The 26,851-nt window shown below is 39.0% G+C and overlaps 1 protein-coding gene across 5 annotated transcripts in view; it reads left to right on the forward strand.

Moving 5' to 3' along the window:
* The first annotated feature begins 2,038 nt into the window (after positions 1-2,038).
* Positions 2,039-26,851, forward strand: part of LOC131682507 (myosin heavy chain 95F) — a 117,899-nt gene continuing 93,086 nt past the window's right edge. For 3 of the 5 annotated variants that reach the window (XM_058964030.1, XM_058964063.1, XM_058964048.1), the window contains exon 1: positions 2,176-2,925. The gene's annotated coding sequence lies outside the window, so the exon portion shown is untranslated. Of the gene's footprint in view, positions 2,145-2,175; positions 2,926-26,851 lie in introns of those variants that run through there. The other 2 variants (XM_058964038.1, XM_058964055.1) reach the window with 2 other exon arrangements.

Below are 26,851 nucleotides of genomic sequence, written 5' to 3' on the forward strand. Positions count from 1 at the left end.
TTTCAGGCCTCTGGCTAGCAATCAGTGATTTCATAAATATAATACGATTATGCGTATAATCATTTTGAATCACGAAATAAAGTTAATTGACCTTAGTACACTAGGTTCGGTATACAGACGTAAACAGTGGCAAGAAATTGTTGGATTTGATCTGTTCGAAACCCAGACCCGAGCAGAACCCAAACATTTCAAATTTTAAAAACCCGGGTCCGACCACACTATTTTTATAGCAAACGGCATGTCACAGCGGGTAGCCTAGAACAAAATTTCAAATGCTTACCGCCCACCAGCATCTATTTTAACCCGCACAGTTGCCATTTCGTTTACTGTGTCGAGAATTCCAGATGCAAAAAAACGAAACCCGACCCGAACCTGATAATTTTAAATTCAAAGAATCCGTACCCGACCCGAAACCCATCGGGTTTGAGTCGGGTCCGGGTCTCGGGTCCAAAAATACTAACCGACCATCTCTACTCTACATCCCAACACTCTCTACGAACCCGACCATCTCTACTAATCGAATCATATGGCTCTAGCCTGTGAATTATCATTTCATTGAGTCTCTTTGAAATATTGAAGAATGTCACAGAAATTAGAATATGCTTTCTGGGTGTTTTAACATAAGCTCATAAAATATTTTCGGGTTTTGTGAATATATGGAATTTATAGAAATGTTCATAGTTTTAATTCTGCCGTAAGGCCTCTTATATGTACTCTGCGTGTACTAAAACTTTTTATTACGTGGATGATTTTTGATCGTTCTGTAATTTTCACAGTTCATCCAAATTTATTTTCTTCAGTGACGTACGCAGGATATTGTTTTCTTAATAGCAAACGCAGTTTTGTGTTGATTTTCATTATATTTTCTGCGTTTTTCTATTTAAAAATGTGCCATTTCGCAAAAAAACAAGATATAAAAAAATACTACGCACGTAACTTTCTAAAGAATCAAAAAAAAAATGGTTTTGCCTCTAGGTCAAAAATTACGCGAGATAGATTTCTGACCGTGGACAAAAAAAAATCATCGCTGGGAAGATGTTATACAGCCTTGATTAATTGAAAATATTATGTTTTGTGCATCACAATTTTTATTATAAATCAAATTTCAAAGGATCTCATATCATGATCATCTCTTCATCGCGTAAAAAAAAAGTAAGCCTATTTTCTCGTGCTCTATAGTTGTGTAATCACTTACGGACCAATTTCTTCACCCACGCTTATCTTTTAAAGCAGGTTTACTTGTGCTTTATACCTGGTGTTAACCCACCAAACGGCACGGGTTTCAGAGACCCAGCTATTTACTGTTCTCTACACTGAAAAAAATCCAAACGTTAATTCTATTTGCTTCAAACCGCTTAAAATTCATATGAAGAAGAAATGCTATTGTTATCACGCGCACACATACCTTCTATGTGTCAACTGTATAAACTATGTATGCACACACATAAGTTATATGTGCATATTGTTATAGAATGGGGTTTTATGTGCCTAATAGTTATGGAATGTGAATGTAAGATTAATATTTCTTGTAAATACACACATTAGGTTTATGTGCCAGCAAATAGTGTCTATATGCCTCCGTTAATTGCAAAAATCTATGTGTAAAATCAATAGGCATAACGTTTACTTTTTTCTGAGTGTAGTTTCAACGAACTTGTAATTTAAAATTCAAATTATTGCGCGTTTTTAGGCTTTCGATTCTCTCACTGATAAAACGTCAAAAAAGAGGTTTTGATTTCATTGGGTCTTAGGAGCGATGCTTGTTAAAATCAAAAGTTCAGCTTGCCTTTTTGAGGGTTAAAGTTAGGCGTCGATGCAGAAATCGCTCCTAAAATGGAATAAAATAAAAAAAAAACCAACGAATAATATTTTCCACGGGAAGTCTGCTCTCAACAAATTAAAACCGCTACCATTTTCCGATATCTTGACCAAGTACCGTTGCTCTCATTCAACCACTCAGCAAACAAACGGAAGCTTTTTCGGTTCGCGCTCATCGCTCATCTCCCTCCCAGGAACAACAGCATGTTGTTCGTTGCCTACCGAAGCAAGCACACTCAACACTCGCTCAAGCTCAGCTCAGCAGTTCGCGTTTGGCGTTCAGCTCGGTTGGTTGTGTTTCGGATCTTTTCGATTCCATTTTTACGGTACAGTTTTTCCTGCTCCCGTGGCAAGTTTTTACTTCTGTTTTTTTTTCGTTTGCCTTTCTCGCCCACCGTGTGTTCTTTTGTACTGTCGGGGTGAATGAATACCGCATAATATCCATAATATAGCATCGTCGGTACTCGGTAGTAGGCCCGGCAGTGTAACAAACGGCGATGGAGAAAACATAGAAGCAAAAATTGACGGGAAGTAGCTGCTATTTACACTTCCGTCGCGCTTTTTACCTGGTCACTGGATTTGTTTTCGAATTTTGTTTTGGATTAGGGCTTTATAGAAGAACATTGCGCTGTGATTCATCGAAAAATTATAACGGGATGTAACGAAAATGTGTTAAATAAGTGAAACAGTTAAAGATTTCTAGGTACCTGGTGCAACTTGTGATTGTTTCGTTGTTTTCAGGCTTATCGTGTTCGGCAGAAGCAAATATTAATTGGATTGAATGGAATTTCATGTGTTTCTCCATCGCATAACATAGTGATTTAATTGTGTAATGGTGCAGCAAATGATTGTGAACAGCCAGTGAAAAACTAGTGGATTTCCCGTCAGCAGAAATTGGCTTTCGCTGGAGCACAGTACATAATATTGGATTTGCCCCGAGTTCAATTGCTTCCAGCTGGAGGAACTTTTTTTATCATAATCATCATTGCTGAAGTTACCGGTTCAGCTGCGTTCGTTCAGAGCAGGAGCAGTGAGTGCGCTCTTGCAGAAGAGGGAACATTCGTCGACGCGATCTGCTGCAGTCTGTTGCTCACTCATCGGCATAAGGTAGTAGTGCAGAGTTGCCAAAATGTGCTGAATATTGCAGAATGGGGAGTTTTTTTGTGAAGATATTTTGTCTTCATTTTGAATTATTTGTATTTGTATGTTTATTAGTGACGATAGTGTGTTAGCGTATTTGCCTTATATCAGGTTAAGAAAATTATTGCTTTCTTAAAGAATTTCCGTGTTGTAAAGTTTAACGTTATGCGTTACTTAAAATTTTTGGTGATGCCTAAAGGAAAGCAATTTGGTAACTATATTAAACTATTTCAATAAGACTGTGGGGGTGCTGTCATTCATGCTAGCATTTACTGGTAATAATTGTATTTGTATACGTTAGATTCTGTTGGAGAGTCAAGAGAAAATTCAAGAAGTTGTCCAAATTGGCGACAAGCTTTCGTCGTGGTTACGCTCATATCTTACAGAGAACGCTTTGTGTGAAACTGGACTCTTGTATACCAGCTCCAATCGATCTAGTATTCTGCAGAGCAGTAAACTGAGCCCACTGCTTTTATCACTGTTTTTTAATGATGTAACTGTGGTGTTATTGCCGAGGTTCCATCGAACAACTTTTGGATTCCACGAACCACTGTGAAAAGATAGTGGTTCTTACACTGGTTTGAAGATGGCGCCTGGTAGGAGGAGGACAACTCAAGCCGACTTTTCCCCACCTAATTCATTTAGGCTATAATGTCCGATGATAAATAAATAACTAAATTCTTAGTTCAGTTTTGCATCCAGTCTGCATTCTTATTTGGTACAGATCAGAAGCCAAAAAGTGCTCCGCTTGTTAACAGTAAACAAACGAACAAAACTTCCGCGCCGCTCTGCTAAGTGTATACTATAGCTACATCAAATCAAAGACCAGTTCCCCAAAGTGAAGTGAGTTAAGCGCGACTCAGACGATACATCAGCTTCCGTCAACGCCAACGGAACGTCACCGTTCCGTCAGGATCAGTTAAATACTTTTCTCTTGCGCCCGTTCACACGTGCCGTACGTCAACACGTTCCGTGCCGTTGATTTTGTGTGTGATTGCCTCCATTTAACTGCATGTAACTTATCCTGACGGAACGGTGACGTTCCGTTGACGTTGACGTAAGCTGATGTATCGTCTGAATCGTCCTTTAATCGCAGATGAAATTGCGCCCGTTACGGGAGAAAACAATCGCAATTGATTTTTGCGCATATCAGTCTTAGACCTACAGTGCGTGAGGTGAAACAATCGATAAAAGTGAAAATGGAACCTGTCCTTACAGGAGTGTCGCACATACAACTACATCATACCAGAAATGTAGTACTAATAACATTTTTTTAGCTAAGTCAGAAAGTTTTGTAACGAATAACAATATACAACATGACGTCAGAAATGAAAACGTCAAAACCAAGATCCCTGTGTGTATGGTTAATGATAAAACGCAAATTTGCCTAAACGATTAGACACTACATTCATTCACTACAACAAACAGCCTTCGACATCTAGTGATGCCAGTCTGCGTACTCATCTCGTACAGACTAATTCATCTACTACAATCAACGCCACCAAACAGCTTTCAATATCCCACGGTATCCCCCAACCAATAGGTTACATATCAAGGTCAGAAAAAACAGGAAAGAAGACGTCCATACTAGAATCACTCGAAAACACAAAAAGCTCCCAACAGCAAAAATTAAAGCTCTAGCAACGACGACATGAACACAAACACAAGTAAATGACGGTATGAGCAAGCGGTAGACAGTAAGCCTGACCATTGCTCACTACCAGGAAAGTAAATTAATGCAAGTAGCGGATGGTAGTGTGCCCAGGATAGTCGACAGGATTAAGATAATTATTTTCAAAAAAATGAATAACCCTCGAAGTTAAAGCCTTAATAAATAAATACAGCAAAAACCCGTTTATATCAGCCCTTTAGTGAATTTTAGGCTGATAAAACGGGGACATTGACAAAATCGGAATATATATTTACCTTTATTTTTAATCAACCGAAGATCTTAAAATATTTTTCTTTAGTCCTTAAATGTAGTCTCATAACCCTTTCCGATTATTTAGCTAAAACTTTCCTTAAGGGGGTATGACTGTAAAAAAAAATCTAATTTTTATTTTTGCATATTTCGGATCTCTAGGATAAGAAAAATATACGCAAGAAAGGATTTACTCGAATTCAACTTGGTTCGTCTGCTAGAGTCCATCAAACTACCAACTATCAATTTTCATATGAAACTGAAAAAATCGGATAAAAAAGCTGATAAAATCGGGGGCTGATTAAATTGGGTCTTTACTGTAATAATAACAATCTGGTGATGCCCCACAGACAGCAGACCAAAAAAAAATGCCTGTCAACCAATATTTCATGGCATCTCTCAACCAATAAATAACATACCTTGGGAATTATTTAACAAAAAAGAAGCGGCTATACCAGAGTCACTCGAAAACAAAAAAATTAAAGGGTTGTGTACAGGACACGACCACGGTGACATTAAAAATATAGCTTTTTTATCTATCACACATATCGACACACGTTCTTGCTCACTCGCCTGTTTTCATATGTTACAATTTGCTATATACCCTCCCCATTAAAACATAATTTATTGAAGGTCTTTTAACGGTAATCTATTAATTAATCAAGTATCTCACTAGGTGATTGGCATTATTTGGCTGATCCATCTAGTAAAAATAGGCTGGCCTGTCCAGAAAATATATTCAAAAGAAAAGTTCCATATTGAGAGCTGTGATGAGGAAACCCACGCCCGCCAACGGAAATATACAGATTCTCCATAAAATATGAAATTTCATTTTCCATTTAAATTTTCAATAATGTACTAATGAACTTAAGTAAACAATCTTAAGTGTAAGTATTTCTTGATCGATTAGTGGTGGAAAAATGAAATTATTTGATAAATTACATTGTTATGCAACGTTCGCACTACCAGTTAAAACGGGTTTTTATGCTATCTTGGTGACATTTTTCTTGTTGCTAATTATTAAAACGTGTTATAACTCTGTAGTGTAAACATTGTATTATTAAACCAATTCTGCAGCGTTTTATGTTAGGTGTTTTATGTGGTAATAGGACTGACATAATTATATCTTCAGTACAGCGGTTTGTTTCATAATTTAAAACAGATTTATTTTAAAATTTAAATTAGTATACCCAACCGTATTTGTTGTATACCTTAAAACGCAATTATAACTGTGTTTTAAATACATAGGGTAGGACAGATATTCTGACTGGTTAAACTGGGAAAACAATTTTAAGTCCAGTAACGCTTAAGACATGGCTTGAATTTGAATCGAAAAAGAACACCCGCTTCAACTGCTGCTGGGACAGTAAGTTCTGTTTTAAAATTTTCCGTTGTGTGCAGTACGAAACAAAAGTGTTTGAAATTAGAAAACAAAAAGTTCTGCTGGGAATGTGATTGTTTCCGATGCAATTACACTCAGATTTTTCACGCAGGGGATACAGGCCGTGTAAATGAACACCGCGTAAATTAAAAAAAAACGCGTTAATGAAAACCGCGTAAATTTCAAAATCCGCGTAAAAAACCTGAATGTACTCTCCTATATAAAATACTACGCTGCTGAACAGTGCAATAACTACAGAAGCACGTTGTCAGATGCCTTACTGATAAAAAACATATAACCGAAATATGAAACATGAAAACCAATTGGCTCTTTACCCTACGCAGCTACAAAGCGCCGTAAACATGGATTAACAAGTTACAACGCACACGCATGCATAAAAATAAATATATTTTTTTCAAACGCAACACTCTTAAGGCTCAAGTTACCTCAAGGCTTGGTAGTATGCGTAAGAAAAATTGTGTTCAGCTTTGCCACCAGATTATCCATTTAAACCTTTTCAAAACTCTAAAAGAAGAATATCAGTTGATTTATTAGATCATCACGATTCAATTCATGCAAAATACCTGCTGGAAAAACCATCGGCATAGCTGGATGGTGCTTTGAAAAAGTGGCTGTGATTTTTTATCACACTACCACACCGAGCTGGGGTACGCAACACAACTGCGCAATGAAAAAACCACAGCCACTTTTTCAAAAGCACCATTTAGCTAAGCCGATGGTTTTTTCAGCAGGTATTTTGCATGAATTGAATCGTGATGATCTAATAAATCGACTGATATTCTTCTTTTAAAGTTTTAAAGAGGTTTAAATGGATAATCCGGTGGCAAAGCTGAACACAAATTTTCCTACGCACACTACCAAGCGTTCAATTCTAACACATGCTTAAAAAAGGTAACTTGAACCTTAAGCAGCACACACCGTATTGAATTAAATCCAAACCACCCCGCCCACCCACTTTGCAAATCATTCTGTGACACCATGCTGGTACCCGACAAATCCGCACACGGCCACCGCTGCCAAAAATGCATAGCGTCTACCGCTTATTGTAGTGCCCAGACGCTGCAGCCATGATCTTACCCGTTCGACATAAGAACAAAAACTGATTCAAACGGGTACGCGTCACCTCTATTTATAAACTAACCGTATATGGTTTAGTCACTTAGGTGCGAGTGTGTGCAAATGCCAACGTTACCGAAAATCGATAGCGCTTATTGCATCGCCCGGAGACGACGTTGCTCGTGTGGGATAAGAGCAACAACTGATTTAAACGGACATGCGTTGCTTCTATTTATGACTTTTCGTGTTTCATTGAGCAACTAAGCTGCCCTATTTTGACGGCTGTGTCTGAGAAATCTGCCTCACGAATGGTATTTTTCCCGTTTTTTGTGAACTTTTTAATGTTACCAATTTCCAAAAGTCTACTTTTATTGGGGAGATATTAAATTATAACCAATATTTAAGTTAGGTGTTTCTGAATCGGTTGGTGTATGAATGATTAAAATCCATCTAGTAATATCGGAGTTATAAGCGTGCAAACCTTACATGGTTTCGTTACATGGGAGATAGTTTAGATTTTAGAATGACACCTAGCCCCAGATAGTGGAGTAAGACATTTTTAATGTCAAAAACGAACCAAACATCTAACAGTGAAAACCAAAGCTGCACTAGCGATGACGATATGAATCCAAACACTACTGAGAAGGGAGAAGGCAGACGGAACGATTAACAAGTAACGGAGAGACAAAGCGGACAATGAATCTTCATCGAGAAAGAAAATCCCGACGCGGAACGGACAGCAATGCATCCAGGATAGAAGGCAGAAATAATTTTAGGTTTTTTAAATTGTAATTCATACTTTTGAAATGACCTTCCCTAGTTTGACGGTATTTTAAACATTTCCCACATCAGCTTTAAAGAACCTGTGACAGACAATGGCTTTAAGATGGTTATTGCATATTATTGGTGGTGCATCGAGGAGACCGATAGACCGTCTTTTTTATGTTTTGTTTTTTTTTAGTCATACTCTGCACCTGCCCAAACTAACGATCAACCACTAGCTTGTGCGCGTTGACGTGGCCGACTGGTGGGTCTACGTGGATTGGCTTTTGCCGTGCTTCCAAATATTTTTTCAACAGCTTAATGGCGATGCTGGTGGACACGGGTCGCAGTGGAGGTCATTGTTTATCAATTTATCGGGCGACTGCGTCATCGGGCACAGGCGAACTAAAAAAATTTAAAAGTAAAAGCATATTAGTGTCAGTGTAGTAATAGTTGTCGTTTTCTGTACTACTGTACAACTGTTTTGTGCTGGTCGTATATCTATTTGTGTTTGCCTGAGTATTTGCGACGGCTTGTTCAGGGAATGTTTGCAGAACTGGCGTATATGATAGAATAGTGGGTAACCCTTTCTAGAATTCGTTGGTCACTTTTTGCTGGGTTCAATTCTAGTATTTCATTCGGGATGATCGGATTTGATAAAAAAGTACGATTAATTTGCCGTCGCACGTAAAGCATCTATTCCCGGTCAGCATGGCATGATAAAATTCTAACAGAATGTAATTGTCGTTAATGGTAAATAAATGTCATTTGCTGGCATTTAGGCGAGTTCAAATAGTTTGATTGCACGTTACATGTGTTTTTTTCTTCTACTTCACTAGCCTGTTTTTGTTGTACTTCTAGTAGTTTACTTTTCCACTACTCACTCAAAAATAATATCGGTCAATATATGCGCTTCTACTTAATCCCTTTGCGTTTTTTCTTTATTCGGCATGTTATTTTTCCTCCATATTTTCTCATATACACTCAAAATCTCATTCCAAACGTACAAACGTTCGTGGCCTTCGTGATAAACCTGGTCGCATACGCGAACATGCAATTGCAGTCTTCCACACATACCCGCGATCTCAACAACATTGAAACACTCCGGTAATTAAGTGAACGTTCTAGTACTTACAAATTTATAAACGCGATCTCATGCGTTAACCTACCAATCGCGCGATCATAAATTGGCCACGTCCGGAAGTCCCTACCCTCGGTCCTAGCACTCAGTTGGCCCAATTAGTTTCTTGGTGACATGATCGGGAACTCTAGTAATATGGGGAAACTAATAGCATCCGTACCATTCTCTAAAAAGTATCAGATTTACGGTCCGCTCTCGATCGTTCAAGAATACACGCGAATGTGCGGATGGCCACACGATTATAAAACCGAATTTATTCACGCGAAGTTGCTTATACGCTAGAACACGCAACAAACACGTTAACATACAAACGCTCGAGCTCTCTCTGTCATTCACCCAGACCTACGCCCGCGATCTCGCAAACAGGATAACATCCTGGTGACTAAGTGTAAGTTTTAGTGCTTATAAATTTACAAACGCGCTCTCAAGAGAGAACATACAAATGCCCGTGTTCACACTTTCATTAATTAGTTACGTCCGGAAGTCGCTACTCGATCCTAGCAGCCAAGGGCCATGCCTTCAGTTAGACCAATAAAAAATTACGCCCATCCTAGACAACACGTTCCACGGTGACAGGACCGAGAACTCTAGTGATATGGACCAACTTACTCTCTTCTAGCATCTGAACCATACACTGAAAACTAAGTATCAGATTGACGGTCCGCACGATCATCCAAGGACACTCGCGAATATGCGAATACACACGGCAATACAATCGAATTTATACATTCAAAGATACACGCAGCCACACGCGACATACAAACGATCGAACCCCTTAACTTACAAACGCCCCTATAATTTAGTGAACGCTATAACACTTATGAGCCAATTAACGCGGTGTCAAGCACGTTCAAATGAACGCTCATTCCCGCGCGATAGTAGAGCCCCTACCCTAGACCTAGATTCCTATGAAACTTTACTCGTTTCACCGGTATGAAAGACTAAACATTTCCCACAATCAGTTTATTTTGACCCAGGTTTAATTTTTTTTAAAGGCGTAAACATATCTAGGCGCATCAACCTCAATTTTTTTTTGGTTCGATTACTGGATTTTATACAGCAAAACTTTCTTAGAACGAGTTTAAGGGTCATTTAGAATCATATTCAAAAAGAAAAAGACTGAAAATAATATAAAGTTTAAAAATATGTCAAATGTTGTTAGGAAAACTTTTTTGATTGAAAGCTTCTCCACGATCCAAATACACTGAACAAGTTTCTTTTGCTTCTTTATAACGATAAACATTTTATTTTTGACGTTTTATGATGGGGTAACGCGAATAACTTTTAACACGAATTAACCGTTTCTGTTGGAACAAAATTCCAAATATCTTAAAAGCTATCACATTTTGGAAGATTTTTGTTTAATTCATTTTGATTTCAAATGATACTCTGTAATGAAATATGATTTTGTATGTCTATTAGCAAGAAATTTAAAAACATGTATAAAATTATTACTAGAAATTTTTTTACTTATAAGTTCTCCATCATACAATCAAATTCAAAATGTTTCTTTTCTCTTTAGGTTTTTGTTGACAAAATATAAAAAATTAAAAAATATGGGTTTTTGGAATTTGAACTTTTAACGCAATTTTTTTTCAGTGTATATTTTTTTCGCACATAAATATTTATTCCCTGAAACTCGTTCTCAGAAAGTTTTGCTATATAAAATACAGTAATCGAACAGAAAAAAAATGAAATTAATGCACGTACCGTACAAGACCCATTTACCGATCAATTAACAGCGATTTCTACTTCCAACGCTCTTTAAAAAACAATGCTAAAAGGCATTTTAATTCGATCTTCGTTTTCGACTAGAAAATTTAATCAACTATCAAGAAAAAATACACAAATTTGTGGATGAATTGGCAAACAGTGCAAAATAACCGAAAAGCCCAACAATTCTAGAGTGCCATTCACCGATCACTACAAGTAATAGATATCCATTTGCCCAAAATTCTAGGTTTATAATTTTTTATTACCGACAAATTAGCTCCAAACATGTGTTGCAGACTTTGTTCATTCGGTTTGTGTATAATTCACTTAGAAATATTGTCCTTACACAGTTTTATTAACAGTTGGCTTTGAGTTAATAGAAAAAAACGGTAAACTGGCAACGGATTTAATGCAGGATTCAAATATAATTATTTGAGTCAAAACAATTTCGCCGTCAAATTGATCGGTAAATGGAGGCCTAGCGGTGGATGGGCTCTGCACGGTAGAAATGTTTACGCCCTTTTTAAAAATTGCTCTTGTATCAAAATATTGTAATTGTCAGAGAAAATCAAGAAAATTCATAAACCGAACACAACTTCAAAGTCTCAATTCTTCAAATCTCAAAGAATCAATTTACCTTGAAGTATGGCTATCAACGAACAAACATCATTCTACGCACAAATCGGTCATAAGTACATGTAATACAACAGTTACTTTCCGCAATAAATTAGGCCCTGAAGAAGATCCCTACCACGGATCGAAACGACGGCGAAGATAAGTTAGAATCGACGCAAATTCTTACGTGACTGCACTGCCGAAAACATTTCCCGTTCTTGCAGATTCCACAGTCGAAAAGAATCAATTTACCTTCAAAGTCTCGTTCGAATCAACGGTGGTCATATTCTGTGGTCAGCCGGCTTCTCACGAATTAATGTTTCGAATAATCTCACACGAAACATTGATTGGAAGAAACAGTGACATACTATAGCCACGCTACAGGAGCTTCCTTCGAACGAAAAATTCGACTTCCTCGCGGGTTTGATAATTAAAGCCGCCGGCCAAGTCGCAACGAAATGTAATAGCGTTCCGAAGCAGATACAGAATTTCTGCAGTCTGATAGTGGAACACCGAAAAAATTAGATTTGTTTGAGTAGCAAATATTAAAAACTTGCTACGCGCGAAAAAAGCGATTATTGGCGCCGGCTCGTTGATGGTTTAACAAGAGAAACATCGATAGGCTTTCTATGAAACACTGCTAAAAGAATGCGTAATTGAAATGATGCGAACGAAAGCGAGGAATATTCGACGCGAGCGGTTTTTGGCTTTACAAGGAAGGTATTCCCGCTTCTGTCATGCATGAATAATGCTCCCGGACTAGACAGAATAAAATTCAACCTATTGAAGACTGCCTGGCACTGCAAAGAAACATTTGTTGAGTTTGTTCAATAGGTTTCTTGTGCAGGACATAATGCCACAAATGGGAGTGATTGCAAACCGTAAACAGGGAAAATCAGTCTCCGACCACAATTCGTATCGGCCGATTGAATTATCTGTATCAGAAACTTAATAGAAAAAACGACGCCTCGTTACTTGGATTAAGTTTTGTTGGTTTTCGCAAAGGCAAGGGAACGAACTTTTGTCTTGCGCTGCTTTCATCAGGAATTTAACTGAACTGACATATGCTCGTAAAGAGCATATGGCATCTGCATTCTTGGCCATTAAGAGGGCTTTCAATTCTGTATTAATTGAGGTTCTCTCTTGTTGTCAGAAAACACATGAACCTTTCTCGTGACGGTTGGACAACTTCTCGATTAAGCTACAAGGGCCTTCCACAAGCCTCATGTTTAGGCCCCCTTTTTTTAAATTTCTACGTCATTAACAATAATTATTCCCTTTGGTAACCCATGTACATTAGAACAATTTGCAGATAATGGCGTGGTTTCCATCGCAGGACCCAGCTATAGATTTCCATAGAAACTTTGGACAATTTAATCATTTGGAGCTACAAATTAGCTATTGAGTTCTCCACGGAGCACAGCGAACTAAACGAGTTGGCAAACCGTTTGAAACAGTGGGAACCTTGGGCTATGGCTACATTGCATTATTCTTTATGTATCGGCGAACGCATGGTTTAAGGGATTGGATGTAAGTCGGGATTTCATTCGGGCTTCATGTCCAATTACTATACGCTCATTTCTATTGCGCAAAAAACAGTCTTAATAAAAATAGTTAAAAAAAATCATCTTTCCAGATACAAAAAGAACCGTAAAATGGATGAATTTCACATGAAACAACTTATGTATAATTACAGGACATTGTCCTATCAAGTACCATCTGTAAAACTTTGGAAAAATGGCAAGCGAACCATCAGCTACGTTAATAATGTAATACCCGATTGAAACGACACATGTGGACAATCAACTCTCTTTCGACGACAATGGAATCGAGTAATTTGCAACATATATAGAAAACGATAATCTGATTGGTGATCGAAGCGGCAAATTTTCCCCTAGCAGGACAAAATGACAGATGTTTGAACGTAGTTTTCTGACAGTCGCGATAAAGCTGATTCTTATTTTGCTCAAAATCAAGCGTCAGATCATCCGGAGAGACGGCTCATTTGTGCCGATAGTGCCGTTTGAGGTGCACCTGCTACGAAAATCTAGTGTTTACGAAACGGTCTGCTTATTGGATTTGCAGACGACATCGACATTATTCGAGTCGACCGTAGAGTAGTGGAAGAGTCTCCAAGAATCTCTGACAATACATTACACAACTTTTGTTAAAAATATTGAAAAAACGTGTAAGGACCGCAAAATAACATCAAATTGCAGTTTTATTGCTATCAGAATTTAGCAAATCAGAAAAATGGCGTCATCCGAAAACTAGCGTCGCGGATTAATTTCGCCCAAGCACCTGGAAAATCCTCAACTATGTCATGCAGACATTGGAAATCAACTCGGTGAGTCGTGTGATTAAACGTTATTACCAAAATCTGAGCATCGAACGGAAAAAGAAAGGCGGTCAAAATGGATGCTCTCTTAGTGATCAGTATCAAAAGCGTGCAGTGAAAGCGTTTAAGCGAAATCCCAATGCTTCGGTCAGAGATGTGACCAAAAAGATGAATCAGTCCAAGTCTTTCGTTCAGTGAGCCAAAAACCAGGGGAGACCGCATACGTACAAAGTGCATAAGACTCCAAATCGTGAACGGCAAAAATACAGGGGGAAAGTCACGAGTCCGGAAATTGTACAGGCAGATGCAGACGAAGCCTCATCGTTTCATCATGGATGATAAGAGTTACTTCAAGGCGGACTTCTGGGGATACTGCTCTTCACCGCCCAGTACAAGTTTGATGGTCCGGAGGAAGCAAGGAAGCAGGAACTTTTAAAGTTGACCAATATATACATGATTTGGCAAGCGATCTGCTCATGTGGTAAACGGAGTGCGCCGTTCGTGACTACCGGGACTGTAAACGGGGAGGTCTACCTCAAGAAGTTTGCTTCCGCTGTTGAGGCAACACCAGGGTCCTACGATCTTCTGGCCAAATCTAGCTTCGTGCCACTATTCAAATGTTGTTCTGGAGTGGTACAAAGCCAACGGGTTCACTTTTGTACCCAAAGACATGAACCCCCCAACGCACCGGAAACTAAGACTCAAATTACAGGGCAATTATGAAGCAGGAAGCATCCCAAGGAGGTCAAATCTGTGGAATACTTGAAGAAAGGATGGATTTCCGTACGGAAGAGGCTGCAGCCAGAAGTTGTACAGAATCTAATAAGTGGAGTTAAGAGTAAGGTGCGGGCGTACGGTTATGGTTTTGAAGTTGACTGATATAAGTAAGCCAAAAGCTAGGATCGGTCCACTAGGTAATTTTCTACAGAGTTTGCAGGACATCCTTTATTGTAATGATGCGAAGAGAAAAGGCGTGTGGTGGCTGCGAATAAGATGTTTTACATTTTGTGTGGGTTCTGGCCCGTAGCCCACTGACACCCACAATACTTGCTTTTTACCAATCACTGATACTCCCTGTTGCTATGTACGGTCAAGAAGCGAGGTCGCCGAAGGAGCTAGACTATCGAGGGCTTGAGATTATTCTCGGCAGCACAGTGGCTGTTGGAAGCTGTGTCATATGCCTGGTTTCCAAAAACTGCAAGGAAGTCAAATTCTAGTTGAAATAATCTTTAATTGAGTTATGGATAATCTAAACAGTACTATACTGCCGTTCTACGCCCAATTGTCCCATGTTGCAAAACTGGCAACTGAGAAAAACGCGATTGAAGATGAGAATTGAATTAGCAATCTGGAGGAAAACGGTGTAACAAATAAAGCTTTATTGTCTAAAATTACGTTCATGGCAATCGTTTTCAATATAATCAGTCCAGTTTTTTTTATTATAGAGATTCAATTAACGTTAGTTTTTAAGAAAAATGTTAAGTGGGACTGTTATGCCGAGAAATCGACCGGAAACCGGAAAGTTCTACGCATATCAGTCCCATAACAATCTATGTAAATGATGCTCATAACTCATTTTTTTTACAAAAGTGTATGTCGTGAGTTTTTCTGTTACTCGGGAGATTTGTTGCTTCATCAAAATTGGAAATAGGGTAAAGTACCTATTTTTACTCTATTTAGAAGGGTACCTCACAAGGTCATTAATTACTCTGCCTACACTCGATGGAGTGCATTAATTTGGCATTCACAACCTTGCTTCGTTCTTAAGAACCAATCTAATAACAAAAATGGCCTAAAAACGATGAAATGCTAGTGTTTGATCGCAACTTAAGTTCGAATCGAGTGCCCCAATTGTCGCCCTACCAGTTGATAATCTTTGTTGAACAAAGATAGCAAACGCTGCACTAACCAACGGCTTCAAATGGGTAGCGTGATAATAGAAACATTGCGAATATAGGCTAGTTATCCTAGATGCGTTCGCCATGTTATGCAAGCGACGATAATAATGAAGAGCTTTACAGGATTGTTCTCACTGCTGTGATTAATATTGCCACTGCCATCTCTTTTTTAATGATCCTGTATTTTTCCATCAATTTTTTCAGTGCCCGACATCTAGCGTAATGTACTTCTTAACTAAACGCTACGTAATTATTTTTTTATTGCGCGCTTTTTTGGGATTTTTGTTAGTGGGACAATTATGCGTAGAATATCAACAATGGGACAAACAGACTTGGTATTTTTCCACGAAGTCTTCGAACAAACTTTATGATTTGGATGTGTTTTCTGAAAATATACATCAAAAAGGACTGCTTCATTAAAAAAAAGTGAAAATGCCCGAAAAGCAACATGGGACAATTATGCGTAGAACGGCAGTATACTGCCCATAAAAGCATAAGAGTCCCATATGGATTTTTGTCGAAAATGAGTTATCTGTTGTATTATATTCTGTATCACCACTGAATCACAATGCACATATAGGATTACCAGATTTGTTTAGAAAATATCGAAAAAATACCAAAACATGGTTGTCCCATCTCATAAGGCTCAATGAAAATGTAAATCTTAAACAGCGTTTTTCTCGGCTTGCTGTTTTTCATTATGGGACTCTTATGCTTTTATGGGCAGTATACTGTCAAGCGTCTACACAGAAACTTTTTTTTAAAATGATTCAGCTTTTCTAAGAACGGAAACAAAGCTGTAAAGAAATAAAGATTTACTTCTGGCAACCCTGCGTGCTATTGAGAGCAGACAACGGTATCCGTGCAATCCTTAGATCAATACAAGAGTGCTGATTCAAATGGTCCTTAGTGACAAATGTAAACAAACTGAGTTATTTGCAGCACAGCATGTGATTACAACATAGCCAACGAATACCGAAAACTAGGATCCATTATACCCAGTATTTATCAAAATAACAAGCATTATATAAAAAGTCGCAAAGTTTTCATGATCATATTTTGAAATTTTGCACTTGAGACCTTTTAAAATGAAAGGACCTATGCGCGAAATATTTCAAAACCTCTGCAACTGTTCATAGGCGCCATGCAAAAACGACGCAAGATTCATTTCATTCTATGTTTTTCCCACTGCAGATAGGTACCTAGTAAAAACGTCCTAGCATCAAAATAAAAGAAATTATTTTCTTCTGTTCATGCGACTTATTTTCGAAGTTGAATTTAGTAAGTATAATAAATTAAATGATAATTGGAAAGCTTAGTTAATCTAAAGTAACATGCCATTCGTTGGTTTTAACCACTTCCAGCCAATGGTTTGTTAATATAAACTAAAGTTTCGCGCAATTTTTTTTCTGCAAGACTTCTGTTAAATCCGGTGCAACTATTTACCATAGTAATGAAGATCATTCGTATTCCGGTGCTCATTTTCTCGAAAACTTTGAAGATATTCAATATTCGTCGCAAGAGCTACCTTTGCTGAAAAAAGCCTTATGTGCAGCGTCGTATGATTCTTAGGCCCGAAAAAAAAGACCTATGTGAAAGGTCCTATAATTTTCAAAAGGACGCATCATTTTAAAGCGATTAAAAACTACATAAGCACTAAACATTTCATGTTTTTAGTATTATTTACCTAAAGAGCATAGTCCATAGACTATATTGGCATAATTATTTCATCAAAACGCATATTTGTTCTCTAATAAGGATTTGTTTTAGGTCCATGAAACTTCAGCATCGTTTTTCTCAGTTCGAGCTCAATGTCACTTAGGACCTTTTGAATAAGTACTCTTGAATAGTTAATACTCATGGGACTGTAGAAATTGTATCAAATTTACAGTTCTCTGCATGTTAATAACAGCTGATGATTAAAGAATGATTTTGTTGAATTGAACTTTTTGTGACATGGCTAGCCACAGCACCGCGTTTAGGCTGCTTCATGAGACGCCTGATTTATTGCAGTGGATTCGGCCTACAAAGATCAGTGGCCTTGTTTTACGTGCGGCAGCCCGTTGGTGTCATGCCAAATAAAGACATGTCTGTTTGTTTATTGATTTGCAATCCAATGGCGCTCGTACTTGTGCAATTTTACTGCATAGTTCATGGAACTGTGAGTTCGTTCGTTCCCTTCGCAACGCTGTTCCGCGTGGGTATGCATATTTGCATTGAACTACACACAGTGGGGCTTTTTATGTAGGAACGTTCGATTGGTAACCAATTTCAGTTTGCATCCTTTATCGAATTTGCATTTCGTACGAATGAAATCTCTACAAGTCGTTGACAATACTGCAAAAAGTATGTTTATTTAGGTTCTACCACGATCCACGTGATAATTCCGAAATAGTTACTTGACAGCGCTTCCCTGAGCACACCGCATTTTCAACTTAATTTAACTCATTCAGGTAGATTTTAATTTCCCTAATTTCCAACGAGACCCAGCTTCAAAATCGCAGTCATTTTGAAATAAAACACATACAAAGTCACTGTTGCATTCATCCGCTCTCGTCTGCCATACCGCGCAGAGCTCCCGATTCCATCCACGTCGCAGTCAGTTGCACAAAAGGGCGGAGAAAGGGAAAAACGGTTTCACTTGAGCAAAGTTTTCACAGCATTAGATGATGCAGATTGGATTAATTTCCATATAACTATAGCAGCAGAGCATGATGCCCGAGTAGATAACCGATGGAAAAGAAAAAAACCTGTTTTAATCCACCTATAGGTGCAATTGTGCCTTTCTCATTTCTCCAAACTATGATTTAATAACTGGTTCGTACAATATAACATTATGGAAATGTCTTTCATTCTTATTACACTTGGTAAGTATATATAAGAGCACCTTTTTACATTCATCGAGGAATCGGTTTGCATCGGAGTTTTCTATGTGATCGCACTCCACAACCCGTAACTCCGGAGCTGGAAGTCGGATGGAGATGGAATTTAATATCAGTTTCCGGGGACGCAACACCTTTCATTTGAGACTAAGTTGATCAAATCGTTCTAGCCATTTTCGAAAAACCAATATAACCGTTATTCTTAATTTGGATGCTTCCGGATCCGTCGATGGTGGCCAGTGTGGCCAAAGAGACTTTTAATGACTGTTAGTGACCTAGATCTACAAATTCAACAGTTGTGTTTATATTTTGGAAAAAAATTACCTCACCAATTCATCGCAGAATTCGTTAGAATCGGGATTTGCTGCGTGATCGTACGTATCACCCTGTAATTCAGGAACCAGAACTCGGATCCACACAAAATTCAACAGCAGCTGATGGACCTTTCATTTAAAATCAAGTTTGTCAAAATCGGTTCAGAAAATTTCGAGAAACCGATGTGGACAAATCAACAAATTTTGTTTTGTAACCATACTCTTCAACTCGTAATCCGGAACAAGATGTCGGTTGAAAATGAAATTCAATAGCAACCTATGGGAATATTATACCTTTCATTTGAATCTTAGTTTGTAAAAATCGGTTCAGCCATCTCCAAGAAACCGATGTGGACATTTTGTTAACAAATCCGCACATACACACATACATACATACATACATACATACATACATACATACATACATACATACACATATACATACACATATACATACACACATACATACACACAGATATTTTGCGATCTCGGCGAATTGAGTCGAATGTTATATGAGACTCGGCCTTCCGGGCCTCGGTTAGAAAGTCGGTTTTTGGAGCAATTGCATAACCTTTCTATATAAGAAAGGCAAAAGAATAATATTTAATTAGCTTAATAAGCATGAGTTCAATGTTATCTTCATGTGATTATAATTTGGAAAGGTTGGTGGAATGGGTTTGAACATGTAGGGAATGGGGGGTTAGTAGAGTGGGAGTGGAGGATGTGTCAAAAATCCTTCATCTTATTTCGGTATACGGGATTGATGAAGGAAATGCGGGCGTGAGGGTGGTCCAAGGGGAGGGGAGTGATGAAGGAGGGAGGTGTAAGGGCAAGCGGGGGGGAGGGGCGGCGACGCAATACTCAACTGCATATTTTGCCTTCCATTTGAGACTTGGTTTGAGAAAATCGGTTCAGTCATCACCGAAGCACCGATTTGACTTTAATTGTGGAATATGCCCGGAATTCCGGACTTCCGTAATCGTCGATAGTAGACAATATATTCAAAGAATGTTTGATTGGCAATCAGTGATCTAGATCTGCGATTAGAAGTTATTTGGTGACCATTTCAATAGTTTTTAGCCTCTGAGGTATTACGATTGTACCGATTTATATGGGAAATTACAGTGTATCCTTACTAACAGCCCTGTAACTCCGGAAGCAAGAGTCAGAACAGAATGAAATTCAGCAGCAGTCAGTGGTATTACTGTATCTTTCATTTGAAATCAAATTTGTAAAAATCGGTAGAGAATTCGTTGGGAAATGGGTGTGATATTAGCTTAGGAACTTGGCGAGCTCCCCGGGGGCGTCATGAACCGTCATAGGTGGCCAATGTGGTCAAAGCTACTTTGATTGATCATTAGTGATCCAGACCCGCAAACTAGAGTAATGTTACATCAATTTTAATATGTTTTACATCATTTGAACATCATGGTGGTACCAGTTTATATGGGAATTTGCTGTGTGACCGCACTCTTCAACCCGTAACTCCGGAACTGGAAGTCGGATCAACTAAAAATTCAATAGCAGCTTATGGGAGCGTTATACCTTTCAGATGAAACTAAGTTTGCGAAAATCGGTTCAGCCATCTCTGAGAAAATTGTGTGAGTTTAAATGACACACACACACATACACACACACATACATACACACACACAGACATTTGCCGATCTCGACGAACTGAATCGAATGGTGTATGACATTCGGCCCTCCGGGCCTCGGTTAAAAAGTCGATTTTTACAGTGATTGCATAGCCTTTCTTTATATGAGAAAGGCAAAACGTATGCAAGAGGCTGGACAGCACCGGTTCTGGAACGATGACGCGTGAAAGTTTTTTTTTCTAAAGCCTTTTCGTCGTGGTCACTACTTTACTTGACCACCAGCGTGTTGATACGGAAGACTAGCGCTGTGCGTAGGATTCGGATATTTACCGTCGTCGGATGACGGCGACTCCTGCTTTGCATTTCAGCAACCGGCGCCAACCGGCCGCCGCTTCCCATGAATATATGCGCGTTCACGTCCCCGGACCTGATACTACTGTGGTTGAACCGAACCGAACTGAGCAAATAGTAATGAAACGGCAGAAAATCAGTGCTGAAAGCAGGCATAAAAAGAGAAACTGGTAATTACAGTTATTGAACGTTTGTGGGCTTCGGTAGTTGCAGTTGGAAACTAGAATGCCAGCTCTATTTATGGAATGTGGCTTCTTCGGGTTGCTACTCTTGTTGTGCGCTAGAACAACGTGCATCGTGTGCTTCAAAGCTTGAATGATTGTTTGAAAAATAAAGATTCAGTGCAGCTGGAAAATCATCAAACGACAAATCGGTTCAAATGACAATGATGATAACCACGTTTTTCATATAGCTAGCTAGATGCATGGAAAGTTTGGACGACGTCCAGTCTTAGGGATAAGGTCAGATCATGTAGCGTATAGCAATAATGTTGAGTTCAATTCTAGATAATAATTTGCTACTGATCGGGAACAAGAAACGTAATACTCCTTTGCATTTTCTAGTTTGCTCTGCGTTACGACAGAGTTAGTTTTTAACCGAATCCACGTTCTGTTTTATTAGCAGCCATTTTTGGGAATTCAAATTTAATCCGTTGCAGACTAAGGCTGATTGTCCTGCCAAAGTGAGATAAATTTCCACAACATCCAAATCATATGTTGTACCAATTCATAAATAATAGAGCTTACTTTTCCAAGCAAACTTTCTCCTGCCGAAAAATAATAGACCTTTTCAATAAAACCCACCAGCTGATTGCAAATCCACACGCTTCTTCCGCAGCTGTTCAGTAGCTGACGCGTAATGGCTTCGTTTGCGCTAGCGCCTATTCACGCGGTTGCCCTCCACCGATATTTATATCATAGTCCATCATCCATCCAATCATCACGTTTGATCGTTAGGGGAGCTTTCGGTCGAATTGTAATGAATAAACAACGTAACCAAGCAACGATCGCCAACTGCAATCACCGTCTGCAGTATCAGCGCTTCTCAACCTATTTGAATCACGGAGCCACGACTAGTGGCGTTCCCGCCTACGGTTTAAAGTTAATTTTGGTAGATTTACCTTCATTTTCTAAAATTTTATTAAAAACTTGAAATTTCAATAACTTTTCGGGACAGCAATTCTTCACAGATACCCAACATCTACTTCCTACTAATAGCCCGGTTGAAAATCGCTGCATAAGAACGCAGCAATAGGAAGAAGGGCTGCCGAGTGGAACATTGACTCCTCCCCACCAAATTGAACGTCAGTTAACAGGGCTCTAATTAACGGACGCCGGTTGAATGAAGATACTTTTCAAACAGCCCCAGATAGAAACACTTTCTTCTCCGGTAATTGTTATTATAGCCGATTGTACTCTCGTACGCTTCCTAAGTCATAACTTTGACACGTCCATTATACCCAATACGTGTGATTCCATACGTACATTTTTAGATAGTTTTTATTTTGTTGCTGCTGCCACAACACGATGGAGCAATAATGGAATCATATATCTTTTCGCGATGTGCTCCAATTAAAATTTGAAGCAAAAAGCTAATCCTAATGATCGGTTAGTAAATGGAAACAATGGTTGCATAAATCTCAAACGTCGCGTCGGTTTCCAGAAAGCTCGATTTGCATATGATACAGCGTGGAAAGGTATTTGCATTCTGCAGAACGTGGTTTAACAGAGTTTGATCAAACACTTTCGAAATTAGCACTGTGGTGTCTCTGGGACAGATTGATGACAATTTTCTTCCTTTTGATGCCAGCTAGCTCGTGTCGAACGTTTCGCATGATCTAGAACTGTTTTTGTTAGTGATCTCAGCAGCAATGCGATTCTACGCTTCCATGTCGCGTATTGATGATTTTTAGTTTTCTTCGCCAAAGAGCTGACCTATTGACACTAGGCATCTTTTTTAACGGATACAAAATCGTTTAGTCCAGCCATTGTTCTTATAATTTGGTTGCCGTCATGGATTGCGATACAATGTATTTGTTAGTGTGAAATTCATTCACACTAACAAATACAAATACAAGACTTTGCCAAAATTTTGGTAAAAATGACAATCAACATCATTTGAACTTTTCTGTACCAGCTGCCATGTACTTTGTCTTGTCAGAGTCTGTAGTCAGTTTGATTCTCGCAGTTTTCTTTTTAAAAGACGCATCTTGCATTGCTCCAGGTTCGGCTCCCATGATGTCTATGACGACCGCGAAACCGAACCCGTTTCTTGCAAATCAGATCTTCACCTCGCACGTTCGAGCGCTGCGTTGAACAACAACTTAGAAAGTGCATCGCCCTGCTTCATTCCATCTATAATCACAAAGGAGTTGTCGGCTGTCTTTACAGCTAGTCTGACGCTGAATTTAGACCCATACAGCATCATACGAATCAGCTTAATCAAGATTCTCAGAAAGTCATACTCAGGTTTTATCTTATTCGCTTCGTTTGATTGAATCGTACGCCGCCATGAAATCCACAAACAGGTAATAAGTCTGCAAATTGTAGGCCCGGAATTTGCTTGGAATTTGTCTGATCTATCGTTGTTCGTCCTTCTCGAAACCCTTTTTTGTATTCGCCGACTAAGGGTTCAGCCGGCGGGTGCAGTCTACTAAACAGAACACGGGAGAGCAGTGGATTTCAGCCGGCAACTCCAAAATTTTAGAAATTCGGTCAGGATTCCGTTTTTCCCAACGAACTAACCGTTTTTTCAGCTCTTGCATACATACTTGCATGCAGATCTGTCGTGGTTGGAAAACAGTGCCCATCATCCTCAATCCTCATTTTATTTGTGGTTTCTATACTTGCTTGCGGGCATACGCTGACGATGTTTTTCTTGACTGTCCTCAGCTCGCCATAATGTTCTCTGTTCTGACGTGCAGCCACTGCAAGCATTCGGCTTCCAGCATGGTTTTTCTCGCTCTTTGGCACTCAATGTCGAATCAGCCGTTCCGTGTAGTACCAACACATCTGTAATTGTTGTTATAATCGCCTTATGGACGTGCTGTCCATAAGGCGATTATAACCCACAGTTGTTGCATATTCAGTCGCATGGTCGTCAAACGGTGAAATAACATAGCTCTCTTACTTCTGTCTCATGCTTTCTCGCGAGTCTAAGTCTATTGATGACATTTGGTCCGTAGACCCTAGACCTGCTATCGGTATCGGGTTCTATCAGCCCTCTGCCAATAGTAGTAGAATGAGAGGGTACGAATGAATCTAGGCTTGAAACACTACCGAGGAAATAAATATTTGATCGGATATCTGAATCTAATTTCAAGTTCCATTATTACTAAAAAAACCCCCTGCATTCGGTTATCAACACCTTATAGTTCCCTTCAGTGGTATACGCCTATTTTACAAACAATCCGCTATGGAGCATAGAATTTTTTTCCTTGATTTATAACATTTCGCGCTATCAAACTATTTGTCTGTATTACATGTCATATCTCGGTAGTTTTCAACTCAGAATTCGAGAGGTTACCGAGAGTATCCTATAGAAACTATAGGATACTCTCGGTAGCCGGAGTTTAAAAAACTTGCAAAACTGAATAAGATCTTTTCTTTTTCGAGTGATCCTGTACTCTAAGACTAATTGAACAACTATATAATAAACTATGATTAACAGTTCGCTCGTGTGCTTGGAGCGAGTCCTAAACCCTATACCCTTCCAAATCACCAACTCCGCGACACCTATGGAAGAGTCTGATGAATCGTCGTGTTTCTATTAAATAGGTGAAGCATCAACAGTTCTCGTCTACCTTATCCTTTATCCTTCCACGTGAACGATGGAGATCTAAGCGGCCAGCAATGATGACTAGCATGCTGTTTAAATTTTTAATATGGGTCGGATTGGTATGAATCTCTAGTTACCATTTCCGAAGCAACTCTCATTACATAATCAGCAGTCAAACGTGGTGAAGTCATTGTGCCATTCATCAAAATCATCGTCACAACGCAACGCAATCTGCGACACAGGTTTCGTTTTACTGAACCGTACGCTGTCTTGAAATCCACTAACAGATGATGAGTTCCCAAGTATTCTCTGCTCTGACGTATGAGTTGGCACTCTGATTTGTAACGAATGAGTTCGTACCGTCGTTTTCATAATATCCTGTTCGCTTCGAGTGAACGTATGCTTCTAGAGGAATCCACTGGTAGAATGCCGCACTTGCTAGACTGAAAGAGTTATGTTTAGAATCGCAAATGCACAAACGGGTCAGAGGCAATTAAGTCGGCTCGCAAATGTTAAGATGTTCTAGAGAATCTCTGGGAATTTATCCAGTAGTTATTCAAGATATGACGAAGAACTAACATAAATAGGGCAATCCTGTTCGATTTGTTTTCCTTTCTCTATACCAATAAATTGTCTTTCAAGTTTCCTTTTATCTTATGCAGCCAAAAAATTGAATCTTCAGAAAACACAATGCACCCATGAATAATTTCTGATTAGTAGAGTCGAACGCTTGTTTAAGATAAAATGAAAATACTACCGTATTTTCATTTTAACCTAACCGCGTCGTATTATTGAAACAGCCAATCTCATGCTTCAGTAGGTTCATCCATTTCAAACATAAATTGATAACTACGCCATCGATCTAGACTTAATTTGTAGGTACATAGACATGGTACTCCTTCGTAAAAGGGAAGCCATGTCATTTGCTAGCAAGTTAACGTTGCGATAGCACTCTTGAAATTTCTAAATAATCAAATTTCTTTTGGTTTTGACGCATAAGAAGATCTCACAGGGTCCGATTGATGAGCATGGGAGAGTAATTTCAAACGAAGAGTCAATTTTATTTTAATATCCCTTTGACCAAGGAGTACCCTCTCGCAGGTTCATGAGATTGACGGTATTGTAAACATCATCAAGCCACAATAGATTCAATAGAGTTATCTAAATATATGGACCTTGGCTTTTTTTGGTTTCTATTTGCACCAAGTTCTACTACTAGAGGTTAATTAGTTCTCATGTTAATAATACACCAATCATTATGACATAAGAATCAAGATGTTGATACAATACGCCTCGATAGTGGTGGATCGAGGAGGCCGGAAAGGCTGATATGAGCCTTTTTTCTGTTCTATACCTTTCCTCTATTTACCCACTCGTAATCAACAATCAACCAGTAACAACTAGATAATTGAGAAAGGATGTGCTATGTGTGGTGGTTGGCTATTCAAGTCTTAGTAGTGTTTGAAGCATCGATGTATGTCTTTCATGTGATGATCATAACTTCAGCGGTATTTTGTACCTATCTAATCTATTACGTCTCCCATATATTGACTTTTATTTCTTCTTTTCGAGTCCTATACTGCCATTCTACACCCGCCTTCAGCTGGGTCAGCAAAGATGGTGATAGTGGACGTCTTAACACTCACACATTCTCAAACGCGGTCTCTACCGGGAACATACAAAAATGCCCTCGCGCAAGCGATTACGAATCGGTCACATCCGGAAGTCTATCCTTGATCCTAGAAGCCTAGGTCCATGCCTTCAGCTGGACCAATTTAGAAAAGACGCTCATACCTATTGGACAACACGTCTCATGGCGACCTTATCGATGTAAGGGATCCCACTCTCTGCCAGAATTCTAACCACACACCGAAACTTTACTATCAGACTCACGGTTCGCGCGACCATTCAAGAACACACGTAAAAATGTTACAAAATCACGTCAGCGTACAAACGTTAGAGCCCCTCGCGATTTTCCAAGCAATCTACGCCCACGAACTCGCAAACATGATTACACCTCGGTGATAAGGTGAACGTCTCAGCACTCAGAAACTTACTCAAGCGTCAACCTACAAACTCCCGCGCTCGCGTCATCATGAATCGGGATCGTACGGAAGTCCCTATC

This window comes from Topomyia yanbarensis, chromosome 1 (assembly GCF_030247195.1).
Source record: "Topomyia yanbarensis strain Yona2022 chromosome 1, ASM3024719v1, whole genome shotgun sequence".
Classification (NCBI taxonomy): domain Eukaryota; kingdom Metazoa; phylum Arthropoda; class Insecta; order Diptera; family Culicidae; genus Topomyia; species Topomyia yanbarensis.